Source organism: Onychostruthus taczanowskii, unplaced genomic scaffold (assembly GCF_017590055.1).
Source record: "Onychostruthus taczanowskii isolate IOZ18803 unplaced genomic scaffold, ASM1759005v1 scaffold3, whole genome shotgun sequence".
In the NCBI taxonomy this organism is placed as follows: Eukaryota; Metazoa; Chordata; class Aves; order Passeriformes; family Passeridae; genus Onychostruthus; species Onychostruthus taczanowskii.
The window spans coordinates 8,022,805-8,030,295 of NW_024500349.1; positions in this window are offsets into that span (position 1 = coordinate 8,022,805).

Here is a 7,491-nt window from a genome sequence, read left to right on the forward strand (position 1 = left end):
CAGGATTTAACAGAAGGCGTGAGCACAAAACTGGATAACATAGCTAAATACAAACCCTTTGGGCTACAGAAACACCACAATAAAAAGTTTTTAATACTCGAGTATTAAAGCAGGTGTCCTATATGACACCCATTGAGGGACAAATGCTGCTATGGAGCCTCTGAGAGCATCCAGCTTGTAAAAGAGACTGTAAGGTTGCAATGTACTTTTTCAGGTAATGCTCTTTCCTGACCATCACCAAAACAGGAAGAAATGAAAGTACAAAACCAAAAAAGAAATAGCAAACAGTAAGTAAAACCACAAAAAGCAAAAGTAACATGTCAATTTTTTGTTGTCCTTGATGTGACTGCCAAGGAGTTTTTTTCTGGAAAGAGAAAGTGCCACAGCATGATGGGAATGCTTGCATTGGATGGGTTGTCATATCTGTCATCATTATAAACATGGACAGATGATGATGATCTCTCCATTCTGTTTCTAGTTTTTCTTAGTCTCCAGAGATGCTCATCCAGCTGTTTTCACCAGAAAATTTATTCAGCTAATTTGTCCACTTTCTTTTCTTGTTTTCTTACAGTGCTTCTTTCCTCCATCAAGCTGGTAACATCTTCTCTGTACTCTCTGCTGCTTTAAGCCTTTCCTGTTCCTGGAAACTCTGACTACTTTCCAGTGCCTGGAGGTTTGTTACTCTTCCTCCTTCACTGATTTTTCTGCACAGTGTGGCATCCCACGGAGCTTGAGGAGGGGGCAAGGTGGGAGAAGAGAAACAGGAGTGACTGGGGCACTTTAAGCGGGTCACTTCTCATCGATACAGGTTCCTTCCTCTCCTCTTACACACACATCCCTCGGGTACTGACCCCACGTTTATTTTCTAGCCTGCAACAGCAGTGTGTCTAAACCCAGGCAGCCGACAGCACAGCTTGAGAGTTCAACTACTGCTGTAAGATTTTGAAGAAAAGCAGGTTTCACAAGGATGTAGCTTAAAGGAAACTATTTCTAGAAGCCAGTTCCTCTTCAGAGTTTTCAGGGAAGATGTGTGTGATCACTGATACTTTCCAGTCTTGGTTTTTGGTAAGTGTGGTGAAGAAAGGTACTCTAAGTATGTTTCTTCTTTTTTTTTTCCCCAAATGATAACTAGGATATAACAATCATTCCTAGTTATGTAGCTCTCCTCATCCTGAGCTTGGCACAGCCTGTGTCTGAGGAGGACCACTTCAATGAGATTCATGTGCATATCATATAATTTGAAACAGACTGATGCTTAATGTCAGGGCATTTCATGATATGCAGAGCCCTAAAATTATGATGCAAGTCGTCTGGGGACTTGCACTGACAGTGTACAAGCCCTTCACACTGGAGTTGTTCCTACCTGCTTACCACAGCCTGCAAAACAAACAGCCACTCATGCAATCACAGTGCAGAGAAAATGCCACGGTGATGGATGATGTCCAGGTGTGACCTTTCACCTGTTACGGTAGCCAAAAATCTTTGTGGGAAGAGTGCATGATGGAAAATTGCAGGATCATAAAATAAAATAAAAAAAGATCAGTCAGGTGTAGAATTCTGTTGTTAAAAAAAGTATTAACTATTTTTGAAACACCCAGCCATCTGACAGGCCAGGCCACACCTGAAAGGGTGACTGGTAAAGCCCCGGTTGGCTGAAGCGGTTCAGTCCAAAGGGCAACTACTGCTGGCAGGGGCAGAGCATATCTTCAGTGAGCTGCTACAATGGATGCAAGACACTGAGCACACAGTCTATTATCAAATGCATGGTGGAAACTTGACATTTCAGCAATGTAATGTGCTTGTTTTTCCAGTAGAATGAGACTAATATGCTCCTTTTCTGTGCTTGATGCAGCGTCATTCACATCTGAGCAAAATTAATGGGGAGGAAGACAATTTTGGTATCTATTCTAGGCATTGCTAATTTTAGTGCCACTAAGGATAGGGATTCCCCCCCACTCTTTTTTTCTTTTTTAAAAAAGAAAATATAACAAAGAGCATGAATCTTAGAATAAAGATCATTTTGAAGGGCAACATCTCTGCTGGTTCTTTGACACTGGCACCTTGGTAGCTGCAGTACATCCCTTATGCTGTCTGGAATGAAAACCAGCCATCAAACTCTGACACAGAGGAGTTATGAAGTCTTTCTTGCTTCTCTGAACCCATGAAGCAAACCAGTGTTTGTGTAGCTGAAATAAATAGAGAAACACCATGAATGAAACCTTCTTAATTCAGTGCCATCAATACAGAAGATTACATCTCTAGACTACATCTCTCAGAGATTACATCTCTATATGCAAGAGGTTTTGAATCCCAATTTTTGAATCAGTCACCTGTCTCTCTTTTGCAGCTCCTTTTTCTACCATTGTGGTAGTTCACAAAAAACCAGATCTGTGTATTGAAGGAAAACGGTGGAGAAAGGCTTGTGCTTGGCCTATCTTCTTTGAAATGCATGCAGACATATTTATTTCCCCTATGATATAGCTCCTATTATGTGCTTTGCATCTTTAAATGTGTGAAGCATCATGCCTGCCTGGCAGGACCCTGAGATTCAAACGGGAGAGAGACAGGCTTTGTTTTCTCTCTCACAGAGATTTTGCTTTTGGTCTTTCTTTACCATTATGTTGGCTTGTTGAGAGAGTTAGTAAAAAACCCTATCAGGTTTTCCCAGTTTCTTTACATTTTCTGTGCACAAAGAGCAAAATGCACATTTTTCCCCTGCACAGGGTAATGCTAGGAAAAGAAAATGTGCAAAACCTCAGTGCAAGAAGCAGTGTCTCCTCTGCTGCAGAGCCTTCTCACAGCAGACAGGCAGGCTGCTTGCTCACATTGGAAACTGCAAAACAAAGAAGAGAAACTCACAGCACACATTCTGGAGTGCCTAAGGACTATTTCTGTTCCTGCCAACCTGCTCCCAGCCTGGACAATAACAAAGGCATCCTGGTGTGGGAGCCCCATACGTGCCACCATGTTTTGCAGATTGAGCATTTGCCATCGCAGTTTCAGATCCTTTCATTTTTCTGCCTGGTTCATCCATATTCTAGAGTACAAGGAAGTAAGAATACTGTGGAAGTAAATCTTCACCTGTGGTAGATTACTAGTTAAACTGGTTAAGCACTGGTCTGATTTTGTAAGGTGTTCCACGTGAGCAAGCAGAGGGGCTGCAGCCAGCAGGGAACAAGGCTTGACTGCATCCGGTGGGGGTGGCTTTCCTGCAGGGTGACAAGTTTGAGCCCAGAGTTTTTCAAAATAAGTTTCCTTTTCTCCATTCCTATATGGGCTTCAGAAGCTGCATGGTGGCTGTTTTCTGAGAGGAGGTGAGTCTAAAGCAAGCCAAAGTGAGTGAAGCCACATTAGCATTAGGGTTTGTTTGTATGGTCAGAGGCTTAACCATGCTGTCAGTCCTGATGAGTTCATGGAGAAGTTGTGGCGATTTGTGGGGAGGCTTTTGCATGAGGTGTGGACTGACTGTGGTTGGAGCTGCATTTTTTCTTCCCCCTGTATGAGTGACCTCCTTGGAAAATAAACACCAGGACTTATGTCAGAGGAGCGTTCTGCATGCATTGAATGGTTCTACACACGGCTGTGGTGTGTGTAGCTGTGTGTGTGTGTACACGGAATAGCAGTGCTCATACCAACATCCTCCCTCAGGAATCCTGCTGCGGGAGGACAGTTATAAATAACTCTTTGGCCACTATAATTGTTCTGCCAGTACAGGCTGCCAGAGAAACACATTGACTCAGCACATGCCTGAGCAAGGTCCTCTCCAGGCAGCACCTCCCACCGTACAAATGTCCCTGCAAAGCCCTGTAGGTGCCTGGTGGGGCAGTGAGCCCATCTGGCTGCTGCTGCAAGCTGCCATGAGCCAGTGCTGAATCAAATTAATGTTTGTAAAACATACTGAAGACAAAAGCACTACTTGGGTACTAGTTATCATTTAGGCACTAGGTAATTATTTCAGTGCCCCCAGTAACGATTCTGTTACTGCAGGAACTGCAGGTGCCTTTCCATGCAGTGGTAACTCTGGGTGCTCTCAGTGGAAAAATGAACATTCTTCTGCCACTCTCACAGAACTGCACTGGTCTTTACCAAGCCAAGTAAGATGGCCTGGCATGTATTTACTGACAAGAGGAACAAAATTGTCTCTCGTGCTAGCTTTCTTAACATCTACTGCTGCAATGGCTTTTATGCCTCTTCTGGCTGCCACAGGCTTACCAAAGACAGCTACCTGGCCCTGTATCAGGTAGGAGGCTACAGTCAAATTTTCTTGCTGTTCCTGAAACTATATGAATTCTTTTTGATAATTACATGGGAGACTCTTTTTCTTATTTTAAAAATTGCTTTCAAAATAGTAATTAGGAAGCGGTCATTGTTCATTCCTTCAAAGCAGGTTCTACATGGAGTAAAGAACATCGAGATGTGATTTACTTTTTATCACTTGGAGTACCAAAATGGCTATAAATGAATCCAAATGTAATTTTCCTGGGAAAATAATTCCTCTGTTATATAGGCCCTTTTTGCTATACATTTCCGGGTCTGTTTTACCAGTGCAATTTGAAATTCTTCAGAAGAAATCCCTGACTTTTTTGTTTGTGCAAGTATCGATTCTCCATTTTTTATTCTGCCATTCCTGTCTTTGAGACTGCTTTTTTATTAATGTCTAAAAGTAATTGCAAACTCTAACTTTCCAAGAGTCTATTTGAATGTACACAGCGTGTTCCCTTGAATGCATGTCTCCATTTAAACCAGTACAATTACTTGGAGGTACACAGATGTACTAGTGTGTTATTCTTATGTTGCTGTATCTCTTTCCTGAAATGGTGATGCACCATACCTTTATATGAATAAAATCACATGTACAGTAAATATATTACCAGTATAACTACTTTGGTAAAAAAAAAAAATCACACCCAGTCTAATTATAGTGAAAATACCCAGGGTGTTGACCGAGACTCACCTATTAATTCTTTATTACAGTACATTTCCAGCTGCAACAGAATTTAAATACCACATTTTCTCTTGTGGGTTATTTTAATTTTTTTCCGTAATGTCACGGATTTATTATTTCTGAATGCAATTACAACATCAGTTACAGTGGGAACATTTTTATCTTTGCCCTATGTCCCATAGAGACAAACCTTGAGAAGTCAAACTGTAAGTTTCAAAAATTAGCTTATCTGTGAGGTTAAACAAGGTGTGGCAACCCTGACATGGGGCTCCTGCATCAAGAAAATGTTATTTTTCTAGCCCCTTGTAGTGGTCCTCATTCTGCAATGTGAAAATAGTTTTATAGATGAGTATTTACATATTTTTAGCACTGCCATATACTGTGTTTTCAATGGAGATGTTATATTTAGAAGTTTCTCAAATTTGGAGCATGTGTTAAGTTTTTTTTGCGTAATCCATCAAGACTAATTTGATTTGAGACCGGTGCCTTTTTTTTCCCCCATCTGTTTGGAAAAGTGCAGTTGTAGAGACATCAGTCATGTAACACTTTCTACAAAACAGCTTTACTGACAGTTGGGAGTTGTCAGTAACCATGTGGATTTCAAGCTCTCAGTCTGGCTGTGATGAGAAAAACCCCCTGACACATAATTTCTACAGAGCCACAGAATCTGAGGCTGGAAAGACCCAGAGTGCTCATCTAGCTGACCTCCCACCTAGACAACCCAGAGGTAAGTCATGTTTCAAGCCTAACAGCTGCAGAAAACACTAGCTTTTGGGACAAACATACACTCAATTTAACAGCATTTACTCACTGATCACCACTGATTTTATTTTGTATATATGTTGTGTACATAATTGAGGCTTATTACCTGTTTCAACTTCCAACCTTTGGGAAAGCTTTAAGAGATTCTGAGTCCGTGTTCCCTGTCTAAATATGTGGAGACCAAGCTCTCTGTTGGGTGAGGGTAGAACAGGCAGATGCCCCAGGAAGGTAAATTCCTGGAAGCAGAAGAAGAATTCTGCTGAGGTAAACCCATGTCCCTGCTGCCCGTGCCCACAGTCCGCTGAGTTTGCTACCCAGGGGCAGAGGCAGGAGCAGTTCTGTTGAGGTAAACCCATGTCCCTGCTCCGGTGCCCACAGTCCGCTGAGTTTGCTACCCAGGGGCAGAGGCAGGAGCAGGGCTTGCAGGGCTTGGCACAGGCTTGGTGGCCTTGACATGGACTTCAGGGCTCTGCCTTTGTGTAGGAGATGGAGGAAAACACTTCAAAGTGCCCATAAAGGCTCTTTTCTTTCCAACTAAGAAGCAGTTTCGCCCCTGGATTGTTGAGAAACGTGGGATTGTCTCTTCAGACCAGTGCAGCATTCTCCGCTGTGTTCACCTTTGCAAAGATACCATTCTGAAATGTTTCCATCTCTCACTGTAAGACGTTCTGTAGCCTCTAGGGCTCTCTCCTGTTCATTTGTGTCCCACTCAGGAGGTGGGCCTGAACAGAACAGCCCATGAAGGCCAATGTCAGAGGTGACATAATGTACTGCATCATACTTGGCCCATATCCATGTCTTTTCCCTAACCCTGGCTCATCAGCATGGGCTCTCTTCTGCTCTGAGTCTTTCATCCTTCTATGTGTCTGAGCTTGCTTTTGGCTGCATTGGAAAGATTATGGTTTGCCCATGCAAATCATCAAGCTGACTATTTGGGTTACAATCTTTCCTCCTTGTTGCATACTGTTGCACTGATTTTGGAGTTTTTTTTTAAAATCTTACTCAGGAATCACTGTACCACATATTTTGTGCAGTGCAAAAATAAGAAATTGTGCATATCCAGCTACCTTTTGCAAATTGGAAATTAATTAACTGAATCTTATTTACAATAATATTTTTCTACCATTTAATATTGTTATGATTTTATTTAGTTACTTCTAGAATCAAGGAGTTCATCTAGGTCAACATCCTTCTTGAAATAGGGTTATGACCAATAGTGGATGAGGTCAGCCACAGTACAGCTAAACCTTGAAACACCTTCAGGAGCAGAAGTTCCACAGGCTCTCTGGGCAGCCTGTGTCAGGGTTACTCTGCCCTCCCAGTGAACATGTCCTGTCCAGACCTCTGTGTGTGTCCATTCCTGCAGCCTTTAGCAGTAAGAAGACAAGTTTGAGTCTCTTCTGTATAGCCACCCTGTTCCAGCAGCGCTCAGCCTTCCCTTGATCAGATTAAACAGGCTCAGCTCCCTCAGCCCCTCTCATGTTGCTCCAGGCCTCTGATGATCTCAGCAGCGCGTTGCTGGACCCTTTCCAAATTGACACTTCTGGCCTTCTGCCCTCTGCAATCCCCAACTCCTTTTAACCAGGATGGCTCCTCAGCAAGATGCTTCCCAGCGTGGAACAGACCATCTTTCCTTGTTGAACATCATGGGGTGTCTGTTGGCCCAGATCTCAAGTATATAAAGGAGCCTCTGCATGGAAGGTTTGCTGTTTGTCAGTGCAGACAGCTCAAGTCATCAACAAATCTGACAGTGTCACCATCAAGGTAGCTGATGAAGATACTGA